Source organism: Dendropsophus ebraccatus, chromosome 2, assembly GCF_027789765.1.
Source record: "Dendropsophus ebraccatus isolate aDenEbr1 chromosome 2, aDenEbr1.pat, whole genome shotgun sequence".
In the NCBI taxonomy this organism is placed as follows: Eukaryota; Metazoa; Chordata; class Amphibia; order Anura; family Hylidae; genus Dendropsophus; species Dendropsophus ebraccatus.
In genome coordinates this window covers 172,493,818-172,514,869 of record NC_091455.1, presented here as the reverse complement: position 1 = coordinate 172,514,869, position 21,052 = coordinate 172,493,818, and the positions used below count along the sequence as shown (strand labels likewise).

Sequence of the window (21,052 nt, the reverse complement as noted above, 5' to 3'; positions counted from 1 at the left end):
ACACATATCTAGGAGACGTGACAGCTTTTCTATCCCTCCTCTCGTGTAACATGAGATTTGTGTTCAGAAAAAAAAAGTTATATTTCTTTGTATTAATAATTCAAAACTTAAAAGGGCAGAACATGCAGGCCTATATTAAATGGCCGTTTCAGAGACTTTTTAACCCTTCCTTTCTGGGTGTTATTAGAAATGATATGGATGGCCAGCTCTTCTCCTCCAATTTTATATTCTGAAGGAATATTCACATGGGGCAGAATTGTTGGGAATATTCCTTTTGACTCAAAATCAGTTCCAAACATCTGATGGACTATGTGTGTATGATTGATATATATATATATATATATTTCCCCATAGCAGCCAATCACAGCTTGGCTTTTAGCTCTGGAACAATAAAATGTGAACTGTGATTAGTTGCTATGGGCAGTTTATACTGAGAATAGTGCAGTACCAGAAAATCCAGCAGTTCGGACAGGGTTCGTACGAACCCGAACCATCCGCAATGATTACCGCTGTCTGCCCGCTCCGTGCAGCGGGCGGATCCAGTGAGAGGAACGCCTGGAAAACTGGGATACAGCCATAGCCATAGGCTGTGTCCCAGTTTTCCAGGCGGTCCTCCCGCTGTATCCGCCCGCTGCACGGAGCGGGCAGACAGCGGGAATCCGATGTCGAGCGTTCGGGTTTAGCCGAACCCGAACCTCGGCGGGTTCGGACTATTCCTACTTTTTAGTTTTGTTTCTTTTACTTTGTCTAAGAAGTGCTCCACCATTTTAATGAAAATGGAATAAAGTTTATATGTTTCACGTTAACATTGCTTGAAGCCTGGTCTTGTCTTAACCTGCAGCATTAGTAGTTCTTCGTCTGTGCAACAGTGCCCAACATCCATGAATTAGCATGTGGCTGGGGAGAGGCTGACCATTTCCCTATTTTTCGTAGAATGAATTGTTCCTTGTGTCATCTAAAAATTCTGATTTTTTTTTTCAGCACATATAAGAAAAAATAAAAGTAACTTAGTACAGTGCTAATGTTTGTATTGCCTTACAGAGGGGCAGACCCATGTCTATAAACAAGCTTTGATCTAGCCGTTTAACCTCTTCCCCATCATACATTCTGGGCCTTTATGTCCAATTAATTTTGTTAGTTTTTCCATGGTCACCTCTCAAGTGGTGTAACTTTTTCTGTTTTCCCTTTGACATATCAGGGCTTATTTTTTGCAGGGCAGGTTGTACTTTTATTGGTTTAATTTTGGAATATGCATGACCTTTTGATTTTTTTTTTACCCCTTTTTTGGGAGACGGATTAACAGAAAACAGCAATCCGAGCATTTTTAATTTTTTTTTTTTTTTTAACCTTTACAGGATAAATAATAAAATGCAGCGAAACCTATTTTGTGTGTTTTTATTAATGTTTTATGTAGAGGATGGGAAGGGAAACAGAAAATGTATTGTTTGTTTTATGGGGGCGACTTTCTCTATTACATTTACATTTTTTCCCCACTTTTTTTCTTGTCCCACAAGGGAACTTTTACAGTGATCATTAGATCACTACTGTAATACACAGCACTAGTGCTGCAGGCAAGGCCTCCATAGCAGCCTTCACATAGCCACCTGGCTGAAGACCAATTGGCATTGTAGATCACATTATCTGGATGCCCATAGACAGGTATATAGCTGCAGACATGTTGTGGTCACGATCTAACCCCCGCACTTGTACGGCCCTTTAATTTCATAATTATCGGTGGCACATTAATATTTAGTCCAGCATAAGTGATCTGATCAGCGAACAAGTAAACCTCTATGCATGATGGGAGCTGTAGTTTTGCAACAGCTGGAGGTACGCAGGTTGTAAACCACTGTCTTAGATGATTGGTGAATTGTTAGTAAGACCTCACAGGCTGATAGCAGACTATACATAAAGTAGGGATTGCCTTTGAGTTATAATAGCTGATTTGATGCAAACCATTTACTGTGACATTATCATTGTCTAGGGAAAATTAGTTTCTCTGACGGATGTTGTGCTTTGTGATTAGGGCAATGGAAGAGTTTTTACTTTGCAGCACTTCATCTCAATGATAAAACTTGTGCAACATTAAGATTTATCATGTGTTTATTACCTGTTATGTATGTACTGTATATCATTATGGACGCATTATGCAGCGTGGTAAGGAGAATGTATCACATACCCTAGTCCTTCTCCCTCTGGGCTTCATCTTAATCTGTTTTTTCTTAGCTACAAAAACATGCTAAGTATGGTTTTGATGTATGGGAGGAAACTCGAGTACCCAGAGTAAAGCCGCATGGACATGTGGTGGTCATAATGTACTCTGTGCAGATATTGGCAAAGTCAGATTGAACTTGTGTTGCAAATGTCTTTGCTGCCCACACTAAAGCATATCATCAGTGTCATGGGGAGGACATCACTTCTATGCATGTAGAGGCATACAGAAAAAGAGTGAGGACATATGAACTGATGCAGGACCCTAGTCTGATAAACATGCTAGTATCAGTGCACCCTCTGTGGTCCCCCTATAGTGGATGGCCCCCTATGTAGTCCCCCTTTTAGTAGATGGCCCTCTGTGTAGTCCAACTTTAGTAGTTGGTCCCCAATGTAGTCCCTTTTTAGTGGATGTCCCTTAGTGTAGTGCTCCGTTTAGTAGATGGCCCCCTGCATAGTCCCCCTATAGTAGATGGCCCTTTGTGTATTCCCCTATAGTAAATTGCCCGCTGTGTAGTCACTCCTTAGTCCATGGCCCCTGTGTAGTCACCCCTTAGTCCATGGCCCCCTGTGTAGTCACCCCTGTAGTCAATTGCCCCCTGTGTAGTCATTCCTTAGTCCATGGCCCCCTGTGTAGTCACCCCTGTAGTCAATCGCCCCCTGTGTAGTCATTCCTTAGTCCATGGCCCCCTGTGTAGTCACCCCGTTAATTCATGGCCCCCTGTGTAGTCACCTCGTTCATGGCCCCCTGTGTAGTCACCCCTTTAGTCCATGGCCCCCTGTTTAGTCACCTCGTTAGTCCATGGCTCCCTGTGTAGTACCCACTTAGTCCATGACCCCTTGTGCAGCTCCCCTAAAGTAGATAAATAGAAAGAAGAAAGGGAAAAAAACCTCACCTCCCACACGTTCCTCTGTTGATGCAGCTCTCCTGGTGAATGCTCTCCTCTTCTGTCCTCCGACGCAAGCAGTGTGTGTTACAGACGCAGCTTGTGCTGGAAGTCCTAGCCAGCTGTTAGTGCTCTGTCAGTTGAGGGTGCACCTTAAAGTGACTGTACCACCAGGCCCAGGCTAAGCACTGGAGGCGGGCCGACCCACCCCCAGTGGGAAGAAACTCCAGCCCCTCCATGACGTGACTCCATTAGAATCAATGGAACCCTATCATAGAGGGGCTAGGGTTTCCTCCCACTAAGGGTTGGTCGGCCTGCCTCCAGTACTTCTGCCTGGGCCTGGTGGTACAGTCACTTTAAAGGTGAATGCACAATTGAATAGTTCACTCACCTGGGAATCTGGGACCACCAAATTCCAGGGATGGCCCTGCAGTAGCTGCATATCACTCGTGACCCTCCATGTGATCTACAGCTGCAGTGAGATCAGGGGTCCCGGATGGCTGACCGAACTGCCCACATTATAATCCCCCCTGCATCAAACACTGGACCAACTGTTCAAGAACATCATCCACATAGGTTACATTTATGGCACATAGACCTTTGTATGCAAGTATATATATATATATATATATATATATATATATATATATATATATGTTATAAATCTTTCTAAAGTCAAGTTGCTCCTCCTACTAGTGGACTCCAGCTATGCACATAGTAGAAACTAGTGTGATATACATAGAGCCAATGCCCACAATGATATCATACGTAGTGAGAGACTGCTGCTTTCCTCGTATTTCAACTTGGATTTCCCCCGGACTTTGAAATTTGGCTTGAATTTCAGAAATGCATCTGACACTGGTTTCTTGGCCAAATACACAGATTTACCCTTCATCACCTTTACTTTACCCCATTCTGCAAGTGATCTAATCAAACATATACGTGCCTTGGCATCCCTTCTGGCAGCTCTAAAAATCTCTTCTGCAGACTAAGTAATGTTTTTTATTGACCTGCGCTTGCATGTGTAGTCAAAATAAGCAATTCAGATGGACTTTAAAACCCATGGATTATTGTGAGTTGGGCACAAGTTGTAAAAGAGTGGGATATTTCGAGATGAGTTTTCCCCTAAAAAACGGAGACGTGAATCACCAGTCACAAATCACATTGTTCTCCGGGAGAAAATAATCTGCATGCCTGGCTGTTTTATTAGTTAAAGGTTCATTCTTCCAGTTTGTAAGAAAGATCACATAGTATACTTTTTCTGATGACGCGGCTGCTCAAATAGTTGGATAGGTTCTAACTGTCCAGCAAATATTATCCCAGGATTCACAGGAATCAGTTTAAGACTAGTTGGTTGTTTTGTGAAGCAAACTGTTAAATAAAAATTAACAATATTACCATCTGCTGATGTGTAGATGCCCTTCACCCTTCTTAGGCTATGTTCACACAACGTAAGTTCCTTCAAACAACGTAAGTTCCATACTAATTGTTAGCAGCGGGGAATTCGGATGCGGGCGCGTCCGCATCTGAATTCAGCAGAGCTAAAGATCATCCAGTACCGGTGAGAATGTTCTTTTTTGAGATCACGAAATGGCCGGTCTCATACAAAGTGTGAACATAGCCTTAAAGTGGATCTGTCATGAGATAATGAAATAACCCATTGGTATAATTATGTTATTGAAGAGACTCTATCAGTAGGTTTATGCTGTCCTATCTTAGGGTAGCATAAACTAGTGACAGAGAAGCTGAGCAGAATTATGTATCTCTTACATTGTGCTGTGCAGCTGATTCAGAGATATTCCCCGAAATAACATGGACAATAAGCAGTCCTTTCCATTATGTGCATGAGCCCGGTAGTCCTAGATATTCATGAGAAGCAGAAAACTCCATCCACCAGCTGCTCATTGGCAGTTATCTATTCAAGCTGTATATAGGCAGTTACCTGTCAATCAGCAGCTGGAGGATGGAGGCAGGGTGTGGCAAGAATAAACCTAGTGACAGATTTCCTTTAAGTTAAAGTGTTCTCATTACTTTAAAAAAACTTTTGATATGTCCTACAGACATCAGTCAGGGTCTAGGTATTCAGAACCTCTTTTGTGGACAGTGAAAAATTTGAAGCAGCATTTATCAAGTAGTTTGCACTATTTCTGAACAGTTTACGTTTGCTGTTTTTTTTTTTGTTTTGTTTTTTTTTTCGCTCAGAGGGGGCATAGTGTCAGAGTTATCATGTACGATTTTTTTGTTTTTGCGCAAAACATTGTGCTGCAGTACTCCATTCTTACCTTGGTGTAGTCTTATTTTTAGCTAATTTTTGTTAAATTGCCAAAAAAATGTACCACACAATTGCACAAACACTCAAAAAATGCACAAGATTCATCAAGGCCTGTACGAGGTCTGAACAAGATCTGTGAGTTTTTGCGCAGTAGGGAAAAAATGTGCAATCATCCAAAAATTTTATGCAGATGATAACTGTGCCCCTTTATTTGTAATTATTTTTTTCCATAACCTATATTAAATCTATTATAAAGCCTGGGCATACTTACCTTCATATGTATGGGAAAGTAACCCAGATCACTTTGATGAAATATTTAAAGTGGGAACACCGCTTATGGACCACCCCCAGTACACCAGACAGGCTGATATAATCTTATTTTTGACTATGCTTCTAAGATTCTATGCACCATTTAAAGGGATAGTTCAGCAAAAAAAAAAAAAAAAATCTTTTAAAACAACTGGTGCTAGAAAGTTCCAGAGATTTTTTTAAATTTACTTCTATTTAAAAGTCTCAAACCTTCCAGTACTTATGAGCTGCCGTATGTCCTGCAGGAAGTGGTGTATTCTTTCCAGTCTGTAGAGCAGTAGAGGTTTTCTATGGTGATTTACTACTGTTCTGGGCAGTTCCTGACCTGGACAGGGGTGGCAGCAGAGAGCACTGTGTCAGAGTCAAAAGAATACACCACTTCCTTCAAGACATAAAGCAGGTGCTAAGTACTGAAACACTTGAATTTTGTTTTATAAAAGTAAATTACAAACCTTTAGCACTTTCTAGCACCAGTTGATTTTAACATTTATTTCATTGCCATCACAGGCAGAATTACAATAAAGCTGTGCACATATGGCATTTGAGATAACCTGTTGTGTATCTCCAACTATTGCCTCTGTGTAGCCATTCAGTGATATGTTATCCATTGGCTATGATGTAAAAATCTATATTTTAGTGGTTTAGTGGTTCCACTGTGTATAGAGAAGTCTGCTTGCATTATCCTATAAAGTAAAAAAAAAAGTATACTGACATATACCAGCCGACAGAAGACAAACTGACTCTCTTTTGGCCTCTGCAAAGTGAATGGAGCCCTATGGACACATTTGACATTTTTTTCTTAGAACTTCTAAGTGTCATTTGTGGAGTTGTTGATTGATTGGCTATTCCATGTGAACGTCCTGCTACCTGCCGCACTGAACTACACAGAAAACAGTCCACCACCCACTCACCCCTCCAGACCCCTGAATGACAAATGATTTGTTCAACTCATCACTGTCTAGAAGTGCAGCAAGTCTGTAGCTGTTGCTGGCACTCGAACACTGGCTGTTTATCCAGGCTGTAGTCATAATAAATATGCCATAGAGTATGCAAGACTATTCATACAAATATTTTTCAAATCACTTAAAGTGAGTGGTTCGCCTGGCCATCTGTTGCTCTGGTTATGATCCATAACATATGTGTTTCCCTTTCTCTTTATTCATATCAAAGTATACACGATTCAGACGCATACGGAAAATTGCTTTCAAGGTAAAGCGCTGTTTAGATTAATATTAGCAGGATAAGGCAATATGTAATTGACGTCATATACACCAATCAGCCATAGCATTAAAACCACCTGCCTAATATTGCAGAGGGCCCCAATGACATTGACTCCACGAAGCCTCTGAAGGTGTCCTGTGGTATCTGGCGCCAAGATGTTAGCAGCAGATCCTTTAAGTCCTGTAAGCTTCATGGTGGGGCCTCCATGGATGAGATATGTTTTTTCAGCACATCCCTGGCCTTGGATTGAGAATTTGGAGGCCAAGTCAACACCTTGAACTATTTGTCATGTTCCTAAAAACATTCCTGAACAGTTTTTGCAATGTGGCAGGGTATATTGCTGAAAGTGGCCACTGTCATTGGGGAATACTATTGCGGTAGTCTGCCATAGCATTTAGATTGGTGGCACATGTCACATTATCATCCACACAAAGTCCAGGAGCTGAGAAGTCTTATTAGAGCATTCTCCAAAGCATCCTTTTATCTTTACCAAGTTGCCTTGTGCCCATCCTGATGCCTACTTTTCTCTTTGAAGTGTGCAGCACACATGCACCTGGCCACCACATGATGTTAAAAAGAGTAAAGTTCAATTTTCTAGTCCTCCTTCTTAAATTGCTCCAAGGGCCAGTTGTAATGCTCATGTACTTATTGTCGATACTTTTGGTGATGGGCAGTTGTAATCTTGGGTCCTATACACAGCAAGATGCAATACAGCATGTATTCTGGCAACTTTCCACCATAGCCAGCATGAGCATTTAGTTCACTGTTGAGACCCCCACTTATTAGGAGAATGACCCAGGAGAAGCATGCGATCGAGCATTTTACTGTCGCAGCAATCTCCGTCCAGTGGCTTCTTAATAAGTTCCTGGGATGCTGGTGCCATGGTCCTTTTTTTAAGGGCCCTATTCCACGGGACAATTATCGTTCGAATTATCGTTACATCGTTCGGTACTAAACGATAATTGTTCGGTTGAATAGCAGTTAACGATTAAAAGACGAACGAGAAATCGTTGATCATTTAATTAGACCTGGACCTATTTTTATCGTTGCTCGTTAAAATAAATAAGATGTCGTTCGGTCGTTCACAGTAGCAACGAACGCAATAGTGATGACAAGACGACTGCAAGAATGATCATAATTAACGATTATCATTCCATGTAAATGGGTGAACGATTTTAGGCTGTTCGCAATAGCGGTTGTTTGAAATCGTTTATCATTAACGATTATGCAAACGATAATTGTCCCGTGGAATAGGGCCCTAACTTGCAGCCCAGTTCCTGCGCGCGGCACCGGTCTATTCTAGGACACCAGCCCGGCCTGAAGCACTGGAGGCGGGCCGATCCGCCTCCTTTGTGATGTTCTGCTCTCCCCTTTGTGACGCGGCTCCAGTAGAATAGCAACAATACTGGGTGGTTTTAATTTTGATTCCTTTTTGGTTTGATTTTCTGTTTCTAGCGGCCCCCCCAACAAAGAATAGGGGTTTTCTATTACATCAGACCATCACATGCTGATAAATCTGCCCCGAAATACATTATACCTGTACAGTTAAGCAGACTTGTCTAGCCTTGCAAGTATCATTTCTTAACCAGTGACATCATTGGAACATGAGTCATTCGGGTCACCACTAGTACAGGAATAAATACATGCAATACGGTTATTATGCTTCACAAACATGGCTGACTCCTGGATATGTAGAGCATTGAAACCGTTCCATTTCCAGCTTCCTGTTAAGTCCTCTCACTTAGACAAGAGAAGCAAATTGTCATTTGAACGCAATGCTTAGCAGCGTATTTTATCTGAGAATGTAATACACGATGACAAATAGTTTTCCTCTGAATTCCAGGAGTTTGCTGGGCTGGAATCCTCTAATGTTGATGTAATCACTCAACAATTATTCTCTGTGATGTAATCTGTGAATGGTTAATAAGCCTGTAATCGGTCACTGCTCATAAAAAGCTGGCGTTCCTTCACCGGTGGAATTCAAATGAGTTTACCATTTGGAATTTGGGAAAACAAACATTGTTGCGAGGCTGTGTGTGTGTGTGTGGACAGCCGAGAGGGGAAGGAAATGCCAGCTATGGACAGGGAGAAACTGCTATTCTAACTACATTATCACAGTCGTAAAACTCAAGCACTTCATTTCTGCCACAGGCCAAAAGTGTTTTGTAATGAAGGAAGAGACTTGAAGCAACAATTTGCGGGCTGCTACGGTACTTTTATGAGCCAAGGAAATCTAGACAGTAGTGTTTACATGACATCATGATGTCTCATCATAATAATCTCCATATAAGCCGGTAATACTGAACCTTAACTTCACAAAAAATCATTAATGGAATGGTTAAATATAACTCGCTAGTGCCGGGATATGTGTAAACAGTCCATATATACTCTGTGGATATTCTGTCTCCAAGAATAGGCTTAAAGAGATATTCCCATCAGTGAAGGCCTATTTCAAAGATTGGTGGGGGTCGGACCTCTGTGACCTTTCAAATTGAAGCGACTTTAGAGCTGATTCAGCACAACTCGATTCAGGTTTTCTGCACAGCAGGGTGACCGGGAGAGTCTCTGTGCTGGAAAAACTGTGAAATTGCTACAGCACCAAATCAGATCAGGATCAGTGGGGGTCTCAGAGATTAAACCACAACTGGTTATAAAGTAATGGCATATGCTACACTTTATGAGACAGGAATACTTCATTAAAGGAGTTGGCCAGGATTAGAAAAACAGAGCTGCAAGTTTTTAAAAACGTGCCCACAAATTGTGTGTGGTACTATAGTTTAGCCTCTTTCACTTCAATAGAGCTCCGGGGATCATGGACAGGTGTAGCACCTTAGCAGTGTGAGGGTCTGATTAGCCTGCAGTACCTAATCTGGGTTTCATTAACCCTCAAGTGTTTGATAGATTTCAGTGGGATTTGATTAGAATAAAATTGTGATAGCTAACCTCTCTTTCAGATTTATGGTTCTAACTACTGCTATGGCTGTGCCAGCGTCCCTTGCTCTAGGCTACCATCGCACCCTGTGCAGGCGGACGATGGTGCCGACACCAGGGCTCAGCGCCACCCCCTCTTCGGCCCCTCAGAGCTCCTTACCCGGCCATGCTCCTGTCTCCTCCTGCTCTGCCTGGCGCATGTGTGCCCTAGGAGGCTCTTGGCAATTTAAAGGGACAGCACATCCCTAATTGGATGTTGCATTAATGACCTCCCCTATAAATCAGCACCTGTCCTTACATTCCCTGTTGGAGCCTTTGCATGCTTCCCAGTGTGTGGTCCCAACCCTCCCGTGATTCCTGCCTCCGGGTTCTTCCCTGTGTCTGCTGTTCCGGGTTTCTGCTGCCTGTGGTTCCAGCCTGTGTTTCCTATCCCAGTTCCAGCCATGAGTTCTGCTGTGTTCCTGGCTGCCTACCTGCCTATGTGTCTCCAACTGCACCTCGCCTGCCACCGCTAGCAAGCCATGCCAGGGGTAGTGACCAGGGGGCCTTCTGCTGCAGCAAGTCCATTACACCTTGCGGTGGGCACTGGTGAAATCCAGCGGCTCCTTAGACTCCGCTCCCTGGTGATGCTTACATCATCGCTAGTGGTGGTACAGCAGATCCACATCTTCAGTCTTTACACCTACTCCTACTAAATAACCGGTTCAGTTTTTCCAATGGCCAAAAAACTGACAATGTGGGAAAACTGTTGTCGCCTGTTGAACCTATAGGGTAGTCGATAACTGGCTGACTGGTCAGGGTCCAACTGATGGACACTGATCATGAGAGCGGTGGTGTAAAGTCCCCTGGATGAACTGAGTGCACCACAGGTGTGGCCAGCGCCCCATTTATTTCTCATGATGCTTCTAAACTTTATCAAATGCCATTTGGTGGAGGCCTCAGCCCTATCTAATGGATAGGGGTAAGTTTTGATTCTGGGATATTTATGATGACCAATAAAAAACCAACCTTTTACCTTTTCCACTGGCATTGAATGGCCATAGCTGGAAACCTAGCGCCCAATGGCCAAAACAATTTGAAGACCCATACAGCAGGATACCTCCAATACAGCCATGTCACATACTGACAGTCCTGGGAACATTGACTCATGGCAAATACAACCATAGTATGATATCCAGCTTGCGTGGGAAAGATGCTGATTTTATACATAAACCATAGAATCTACTAGCTAATAAAATATTACCTTTGCCAGACAAGTACAGTATGCACTACTCAATCTAATATTCCTGTCCATTTAGGAGGACACCAGTCTACTGACTACTGAGCCCAGGTTCACTTTATGGTCCTGCCTTTGGGTACAACACCTAGTCTGTCATTTTGCCAAGTTTAGCTCTACTGCATCTGTTGGCAATTCTGTGCATGACATTATAGTTTATAGGATTAAAAAAATCAGTACATATGAAACTATATATAGCAATATGTGGTATTTTATTATTTGGACAAAGACCTATTAAATACATTTGGAAGAGTAAACCTTCACAAAGTCTACGTGTCATATGCAAGAAACTGAAAATCACACTCCCCCGTTAAAAAATTTCTTTAAACATGAATAGGATTATGCACAATTTGGATAATAGACTCTTTTAAAGATTTCGGCCTGTAAAGGTTGAAATCATTGGGATTAGGGGATAAAGAATGATTTTAGTGGAAATCTGTTCATTGGCATTAGTGAGCTTAATGTTTCAGACTGGTAGGGGGGTTTGGGCAAATCATTTTCCTTGTCATGAGAAATACAATCAGGTAGCTGTCTCTAATTCTATCAAAGTATTAGCTGCTCCAATCTAAACCCTTAAAACCAGGCTTCTGTTTCAATATTAGGGAGTGGACATAAATGCTAAAGGCAATCATATTTCTGTTTCCCCATAATGTCTTTCAGTATATCTTGTTTAATCCCTCATTCAGATCCATGACCTTTGAAGGAACAAAGTATTCTATTATTCATGTGTTTCTTAACGTAAGTTCAAGGAGACACGTCAGTAACATAGAAGTATTAACATTTAAATCAAGATTTAGCAATGCTCCTAATTATATAGTCATATACCCTAATATTATCATCTGTCTGCACTTAACTCTGTACATTAAGCCTTAACAGGGTTGATGCTTCATGGTGACAGCTAAGTAGGGGTAGCGAATAGAGATGAGCGAACCTCGAGCATGCTCGAGTCCATCCAAACCCGAACTTTTGGCATTTGATTAGCGGTGGCTGCTGAAGTTGGATAAAGCCCTAAAGCTATGTGGAAAACATGGATATAGTCATTGGCTGTATCCATGTTTTCCAGACAACCTTAGAGCTTTATCCAAGTTCAGCAGCCGCCACTAATCAAATGCCAAACGTTCAGGTTTGGATGGACTCGAACCCGAACCCGGTTCGCTCATCTCTAGTAGCGAATGGATAATGGATGTTACACAGTAGTCTTAAGTTTAGGCAACTAGGTACTCTACATACATTACCTACAGTGGGGAAATATTTCTTTGATACACTGATGATTTTGCAAGTTTTCCCACCTATGAAGAATAGAGAGATCTGTAATTTTTATTGTAGGCACGCTTCACCTGTTATGCAAGATCTCTCCTTATGGGGTAAGAATGATTGTTAAAATGGTCAGGAACTACACAGTAGGACCTGATCAATGACCTTAAAAGAGCTGGGACCACAGTCTCAAAGATTACCGTTAATAGCACACTTTGCCATCATGGATTAAAATCTTGCAGGGCACTAGAGATGAGCGAACCTCGAGCATGCTCGAGTCGATCCGAACCCGAACGTTCAGCATTAGCGGTGGCTGCTGAACTTGGATAAAGCCCTACGGCTATGTGGAAATCATGGATATAGTCATTGGCTGTATCCATGTTTTCCAGACAACCTTAGAGCTTTATCCAAGTTCAGCAGCCCCAGCTAATCAAATGCCGAACATTCGGGTTCGAATCAACTCGAACCCGAACCCGGTTCGCTCATCTCTACAGGGCACACAAGGTTCCCCTGCTTATGCCAGCATATGTCCAGACGTGTTAGAGGTTCGCCAATGACCATCTGGATGATCCAGAGGAGACATGGGAGAGGGTCAGTTGGTCAGATGAGACCAAAATAGATCTTTTTGGTATCAACTCCACACGAAGAGGAATGATGAGTACAATCCCAAGATCACAGTCACAATCGTGAGGCATGGGGCTGAAAACATCATATTGTCTTGTGTCTGCCTGTTCGGACCTCGGCGTGTTCCTTGGCTCTTGGTATGCGGTTGAGACTGCGCTCTTAGCCATAATTTAGTATTTGAATTCTGTGTTTCACTTGCACCAGCCTGAACACAACTCAATTCCTTCTGCTCTAGTAATTGATTTTCTACCACACCCATCTCTTGCCTGCTGAGTTCCCTCTGGTCATTAAACAGTTAACCTTTGTTTTGCTTGTGATTGCCACCCTGTCTTTTCACTCATCCTTTGCTTTGTTAGTCTGTGTTCTGTGTGCCTGGTCCAATCAAGTTCTGGATTGGGTCCCTGACCTCCTATAAAGGGCCCTATTACACTGAACGATTATCGTGCAAAAAATCTTTATACCGTTCAAATTTGAACAATAATCATTCTGTGTAATTGTAGGCAATGATCAAAAATGATTTAGATCTGAACATAAAATTACCGTTAATCGTTTGCTGTAATTCCACATTCAAGTTCCGCATTTTTTCACTAATCATTCAGTGTATTCGCTCATTGATTATTGTTTTGCTTGGATCAGAGGGAGTAAACGAGCATAGTAAAGATCGCAATAACGATCATAGTAACGAGAAATCGTTGATCGCTTTATAAGACCTGGACCTATTTTTATTGTTGCTCGTTTGCAAAACGTTCGCAAATCGTTCGCATTGAATAAGACGTCGTTCGGTCGTTCGCTGTAGATACGAACGAAATAGCGAAGAAAAAATGATCGCAAATACGATCATAAGTAATGATTATCATTCCATGGAAATAAGTGAACGTTTTCAGGTCTTTCGCAATAGCAGTCGTTTAAGATCGTTAATGATTATGCGAACGATAAACGTCCGGTGGAATAGGGCACTTAGTCTCTTGGTGTGCTAAGCATTTTCCTGTGTTTCTGTTTATCTGTATCTCTGTACTTGGTTTATCTGATCTTGGCTCTTGTACCTCTGACTACCCTTTTATATTCTAACTCTGTACCTCGTTATCCATTAAGTTTGACCCCGGCCCATACGTCCGTCCATTGGTATTTGTCTGTCTTGTCTTTTTTTCGTGTTTTACACCTTTGGTGCAGGTTAGGGATTGCCGCCCAGTTGCCCCCAGCTGCCTAGGGTTGTCTTGAGGTAAGTAGGTAGGGACAGCTGGGTGGGGCCAAGCTCAGGGCCCACTGTCTGTGTCCTCTCCATACCCTTCCTGGTCATCCCATGGCAGCCTAGCTTACACATACTTTGTGGGTGCTTCTCTGCAAAGGGGACACGACAACTGCACTGTATTAAAGGGAGGATGGATAGGGGCCATGTATCGCAAGATTTTTGTCAACAACCTCCTTTCCTCAGTAAGTGCATTGAAGATGTGTTGTGTCTGTCTGGGTCTTCCAGCATGACAATGACCTGAAACACACAGCCAGGAGTGGCTATGTAAAAAGCATTTCGAGGCGTGCACCTCTCGCGAAATACCGCGGGGTAATTTGGGGCGGAACTCAATTTAAGACTGGTATACGAGTATGCCAGTCCCCCAAAATTCCTGCTGTAGTGTGTGCAAACTTGCTCAAGAACTACAGGTAACCTCTGACCTCTGTAATTGTAAACAAAAGTTTCCGTACCTAATATTAAAGTGTAACTCTCATCTCTCAGGTGTCAGGGTACGGTGGCTTCCGGAACAACTCTGTCCCTGGCGCATGCCTGCACAGGGAACCACGGCAGCAGGATTTTTACACCGTATCCTGCTACCCGCAAGAGATGAAAATGACACTTTAATATATTGTATTAAATACTTATTTCATGCAACAAAATGTAAATTAATGATTTAAAAATCATACAATGTAAATTCTGGATTTTTTTTGTATAGATTCTGTCTCTCAGAGTTGAAGTGTACCAATGATAAATATGACAGACCTCTCCATGTTGGTTGATGGGAAAACTTGCAATGTCAATGTATCTAGAACTTCTTTTCCCCACTCTGTATAAATAAGGCTGCCTTGTTTTAGTCAACCATGTAGGTTGTACGTTCTGATTCTCTATGAATAATAGCTGGAAATAGTTTTATAAAGCCCACCAGTTCCAACTATTGCAGAACAGTCTTAAAACATAATTTTTATTCCACTGATTTAAATGTGATGTTCAACGTTTCAACAACATAAACAAGGGCAAAATCATTCAAGAAGCCCTTTGAACAACTTCCCCTATTCAGCAGAGCTAGTGGTAGATCTGTCAAAGATAAGGTGAAGTAGGGTCACTAAGGAACAGTCATCAGAAGATGACCCTACTGGAAAATTGTGAGGAATTAAAATAAAAAGAATTTCAGAACATTGCAAAATATAATTGTTATTGTTTTTATGTAAAACTGGGGAAAAAAATCAGTCAAACTCTGTAGGTAATGTTGGCGAGCTACATGATATAGCAAACTTTTACTACAAATAACAAGGGCTCTGTGCTAGTCTATATAGTATAGGTTTCAGGATTGTCCTACTTAACACACAATCGGCTATTCAACTTGACTTTCTGCATTGTTTAATTCCTGACTGTACAGGTCCCTGCAGATGTGGCCTCCTGTTTGCTCTTAAAAGTTTATCCCAGCCCTTCTAGTATGACACATTGTTTTCTGCTCCCAACTGTACGGCCTAGATACTTTTCAAAACTGTACAGAGAGAAGTGAATAAAGCCTCTCTGCTGGCCAAGGTGCAAACTATAGAAATCCCCCCCCATACATATATTTATCTGTGTGTGTGTGTGTGTGTGTGTGTGTGTGTGTGTATATATAGAGATGTCACATGTTTGTATAGGTGTAAAAGTTTGTACTTGAAACCTATTGAAATTCTATACCATACACAGACAGTATCCCCCTATATAGTGACCATAAATTGATAGATACTAGTGCTGCGCAAACTCTGCAGACTGTACCAATTATCATAGTGACTTATATCTTTTCTGATCAGAGTTGCACACTTTTCCATCTGGCCTGGGCAGAATTTTCCAGAGAAACATTTTGGGTTTCTTGTTTCAGCACATTAAGCAAGTCATCTCTGTGCCCCTATATAGTAGTTAAACCCCACTGTGCCCCCATAACATAGTTAGGCCCCCTCTGTTAACCTGAATAGTAGTTGGGCACCTCAATGCAGCCTCCATTTAGAATAAGACTCTCTGTGCTCTCATGTAGTATTTAGGCCTCTCTGTGAAGGTAGGCCCCCAGTAAGTAGTATTCACTATGTAGGCATACGCCTGCTGGTAGTCCCCACCAGGTAGTTATACCGACCAGTACATAGTAGCCCCCGTGTAGGTTGTATACCCCATGTAGGCATCCCCCAGTAGTTAGTTCCCCTAGAGGTAGTATTCCCAATGTAGATATCCCCTTGTAGGTAGTGCCCCCCCCCCAGCTAGTTATATCCACCAACAGGTAGTATCCCCCCTTGTTTAGTAAGTTGTCGTCCCCCCAGTAAGTTGTATTTCCTATTTACACATTCCCCAAGTAGTTAGCTTCCCAGTAGGTAATTCCCTTGGCAGTTAACCCCCAGTAGGTAGTATCACCCATGTAGACATCTCCCTTCTGTTGTTAAAAAAAGAACCCATGATCATACTCAGCTGCAGTAGAAGAGGCTTCTTGTGACTGCGGCCATAAAGCTGTCTGTGGCCACAAGAGGTGCTGTGATTTGCAAAGTGGAGAACCGGTTACAGTTAAAGTGCTAGAAGCAGCACCTAGCTTTTGCCATGTGCTCATGTCAACCAATCAAGGACTTGTTGCAAGGCCAGCAGCAAGTCCTGGGCTAAGATTTTCACTTCCTGTGCCACCCCCTTAGAGCAGGTAGCGGTGCCTGTGGCAGCCACTTCAACTGGCCTCCTGGCAGAAGTGTCTTCACTACTGTAATTCTGGATAACCTATTGCAATCTCAACAGACCTAAAGGTAGGCAAATCACTCTGTTGGTTATTAGACCTATGGTTGAAACCATCGAATAGTATGACTTCTCGATACCAGTATTTAAGACATAAGAAGTTAATGTGTCTAATGGGTGACCACTGAAGTCAATGGATGCTGCACACATCTGACCATCATGATGTAATTTCTGGTGAAGCATTGGGAAACAAAAAAAGAGTAAATAAAGTTGTGTAAAAGCTGCATGAAAGTCACGTAATAGTTGCACATTGAACATAAATATTATTTCTATGGAGGGGGAAAGAGATGAATAGCTGCCAACTCGTCCAGTTCATTTATCCCTGACATTAGTCAGGAAACTCTGGCAGCTCCACAGACATGAGATTGTGGTTGAATTCCACTGAAATAGTTAAGATTTGCCACTAAAGCCTGAAGACATTTCCAGAAGTCTTAACAGTGCCGCCTCCGATTTTAACCCATTTTAGTATCTCAGACATTTAACGTTTTCCTTTCTGAATTACCTCATATGTGAGGAGTCATAGGAACTCTTGCCAAGAAGAGTCTGGCAGTCTATGAGATTGAAAAATGGGAATCTATATTTCAGTCCTTTAGTTAGAGTTGTTAGAGATTCTGAAATAACCCATTTGTAAGTGTCCTTGCCAGCTCAATGCATTATGTGTTTGGGAATCCTCAAGTGTTTTTAGAAGGAGCAAACAGATCATCCAAAAACCAATGAAAATAAGACGTCAGCCAGGAATCTCTTGGAGCAGAATCCCTTATCTAAGCATAATATTGCACATATGTTCATTTCTAAAACATTTTCCTGTAGTGAAAGTCAAAAGTGTTTACTCCCTCTGATTTCTAAGTAAACATATAGTGAACCTAACAGCAGAGCATGATTTCTAAAAGTGTGCAGCAAATGAGAATGCCAAAAGCAATAATAGTAGAAATGATGCACACACATACATGAAAGGGTAACTAATTATTCACGTACCTTTGAAACACAGACCTTAGTTTCAGTGTGTAAGGATTAGGCGCTAGTTGGGTCATTCTTTACAGCTTTATCATATGTATTGCCGGTAATTTCCCCCCTTTTTTTTACTACTCACTCCTTTGCTCTACTTTCTATAGTAAGGGGCATGTCAATAAAAGAGAAGGTAGAGCAGTAATCCTGTGGCTGATAGCAGAGACAGCAAAGCAGCAATCCTGTGGCTGATAGCAGAGACAGTAAAGCAGCAATCTTATGGCTGATAGCAGAGACAGTAGAGCAGCAATCTTATGGCTGATAGCAGAGGCTGTAAAGCAGCAATCTTATGGCTGATAGCAGATATAGTAAAGCAGCAATCTTATGGCTGATAGCAGATGTAGTAAAGCAGCAATCTTATGGCTGATAGCAGAGACAGTAAAGCAGCAATCTTATGGCTGATAGCAGAGACAGTAGAGCAGCAATCTTATGGCTGATAGCAGAGGCTGTAAAGCAGCAATCTTATGGCTGATAGCAGATATAGTAAAGCAGCAATCTTATGGCTGATAGCAGATATAGTAAAGCAGCAATCTTATGGCTGATAGCAGAGACAGTAAAGCAGCAATCTTATGGCTGATACCAAAGACTGTAAAGCAGCAATTCTGTGGTCGACAATTCTGAGATCAGCAATTCTGAGGTCAGCAATTCTGAGATCGACAATCCAATGGCTGGTAGCAGAGACAGGAGTATAGCAATCCTATGTCTGATAGTAGAGGCAAACTAACTGTACACTGCAAGGAACCTTTGTTATGGCCCCACTCCCACATCCTGTGGTCTGTTTTGATTTCTATGTTTCTAAAGATGGATTGAACCTTACAACTAGCAATGAACAGCAAGTTCAATGGAAGGGGAAACCTAGTGGTTTAAACTTTACATACATTTTTCAAAGTATAATTAGCATAATTTATAACAGAATAAAATTGCACGTTGCACACTGCTAATTATTAAATGTGCAAACGTTGTATAAAAAGTTAGTGAAGATTTGAGGGAAAATATGCAATAAACATTGAAGAAAGGAATTGTAACACTCACCTAATTTGAGGACTGTACATATAAGTGTTGACGTGAAGGATTAAAAGTATCTCATTCTGGTGTCCTGTGAAATTGTTACATTATTGTCTAGAGATCTTCTTTAGCAGTACCAATGTGCCAAGCACCAAGAAAGCCAATGGTATTCTTTAGATCTGGAACAACTTTTATAGATTCTCAGATCTCAGCTTTCCAGGAGAAAACTTTGTTTAGGATTCCATTTATCTATTTTGCTTTGTATTCAGTACAATGAAGCCTAAATGAGAACTGATGTTTCAAACAATATCTCTCCGAGTGAAAGCCTACAGTGTGCGACTCTTAACACTGTTGTAAATCATTTGCAACAGTCTAAAGTCTTGGCCAGTAGATGTCTCACTTCTCTGCCATCTGCACTGTTGATTTGGGAAATCTGTCTCTAGCACCAGAGAGATCAGGACAGATGACAGTAAATGTGGCAAGGCTTAGCATGCACTATGTACAGGAGAGAATGGAGTAAGCCTGAGAACCTGGACTGGCTTCCTGTCTGTTGACGATGATTCACACAGTGTATGGAAGATAAATCAAGTCTTTCTTCTCATCTTTACTTCCAATAAAAATTAGGGCAGATATCCTTTGTGTGAGTATAAGTATACCCAGGGCTGTATTTACAGCTGCTGCTGCCCTAGGCACTAAGCCTGACGACGCCCTCCTCTTCACTCACCAATTAGCATCATGATTGGTAGATTGGTAGGTAATAGCTCCTGGCTTCAGATTTAACACCACCACACCAGACCAATAACACCATACTGTGACTGGATATAACCACCAGACCTGACCAATACCACCATACTGTGACTGGATAACACTGCCATACCAGACCTGATCAATACCACCATACTGTGACTGGATAACACCGCCATACCAGAACTGACCAATACCACCATACTGTGACTGGATAACACCGCCATATCAGACCTGACCAATACCACCATGCCCCCCCCCCCTTTAAAAAACACAACCATTTTCCATAAAAAAAAACACCATGCATAGAAAACTAGATCAGGAGAGGAGTGATGTGTATGGTCACATGATCCTCCATCTGCAGCCATCTTATAGTTGGAACCGCCATCTGAATGAAAGCTGCAATCCACATCACAACCACAGGACGGCTGCGTATATATACATAGTAGCACATAAAATATAATTTTTTTATATGCTAGTTATCTTGTGATACACATTTTGGGCTATGTTGAGCCACAAGGAAAGGTCACATATTGGGTGTAGCCTTGCAGTGGCTGGAGAGTCAGTTAACAATCTTTTATTTAGAGAAAATTATGTTTTCTATAAAGGCTGAGTAAGGGTGGGACTCAGAATGAATATTCATAAGCAGTAATTCTGCTTAAAGAGAACCTGTCACCAAGATAATGCTATGTAATCTATCACCAACCTGTTATAGAGCAGGAAAAACTAAACAGATTGATATATATCTTTGTGGTAAAAGATTCAGTATAACTTGTAATTTTATGTTTAATATCCCTGCTTATTCTGGACTCCTGGACTCCTTAGCAAGAAAAGAACAAAGAGTTTGATCAATATTTAGTTATATTTAATCTTTTCCCATAAAGATATATATCAATAGGCTCAGTTCTTCCTGCTCTATAACATGATGTTGATTGCTTAGGAAGCATTTTTAAGGTGTCAGGTTCCCTTTAAGGCATTACGATGAATTTTGTGAGGGTCATAAAATAATGTCAGAAACTCATCTGATTTTGTGCCTGCGCCATCCTTTCTCCACAGTCTCTATGCTGCTCTTCTGAGCCTGGGGATGGTTCTCCAGCTTGTCAGGGGAGCAGGTGTGTGCAATGTAAAGTGGGGACCAATCAGGATGCAGAAGCATCAGGATAATTGGGTACAGCACCTTATTAGTCTCTCTGAACCTTATTAACCTTAAAGGGGTTATCCAGCGCTACAAAAACATGGCTACTGTTGTCTCCAGTTCAGGTGTGTTTTGCAATTAAGCTCCATTCACTTCAATGGAACTGAGTTTCAAAACCCCACCCAAACTGGAGACA

At 41.8% G+C, this 21,052-nt stretch overlaps 1 protein-coding gene across 3 annotated transcripts in view; it reads left to right on the top strand.

The window, feature by feature from the left end:
* The window catches only part of CREB5 (cAMP responsive element binding protein 5), a 382,280-nt gene that overhangs the window by 50,048 nt on the left and 311,180 nt on the right, over nt 1–21,052 (top strand). The gene's annotated exons all lie outside the window — the stretch shown is intronic.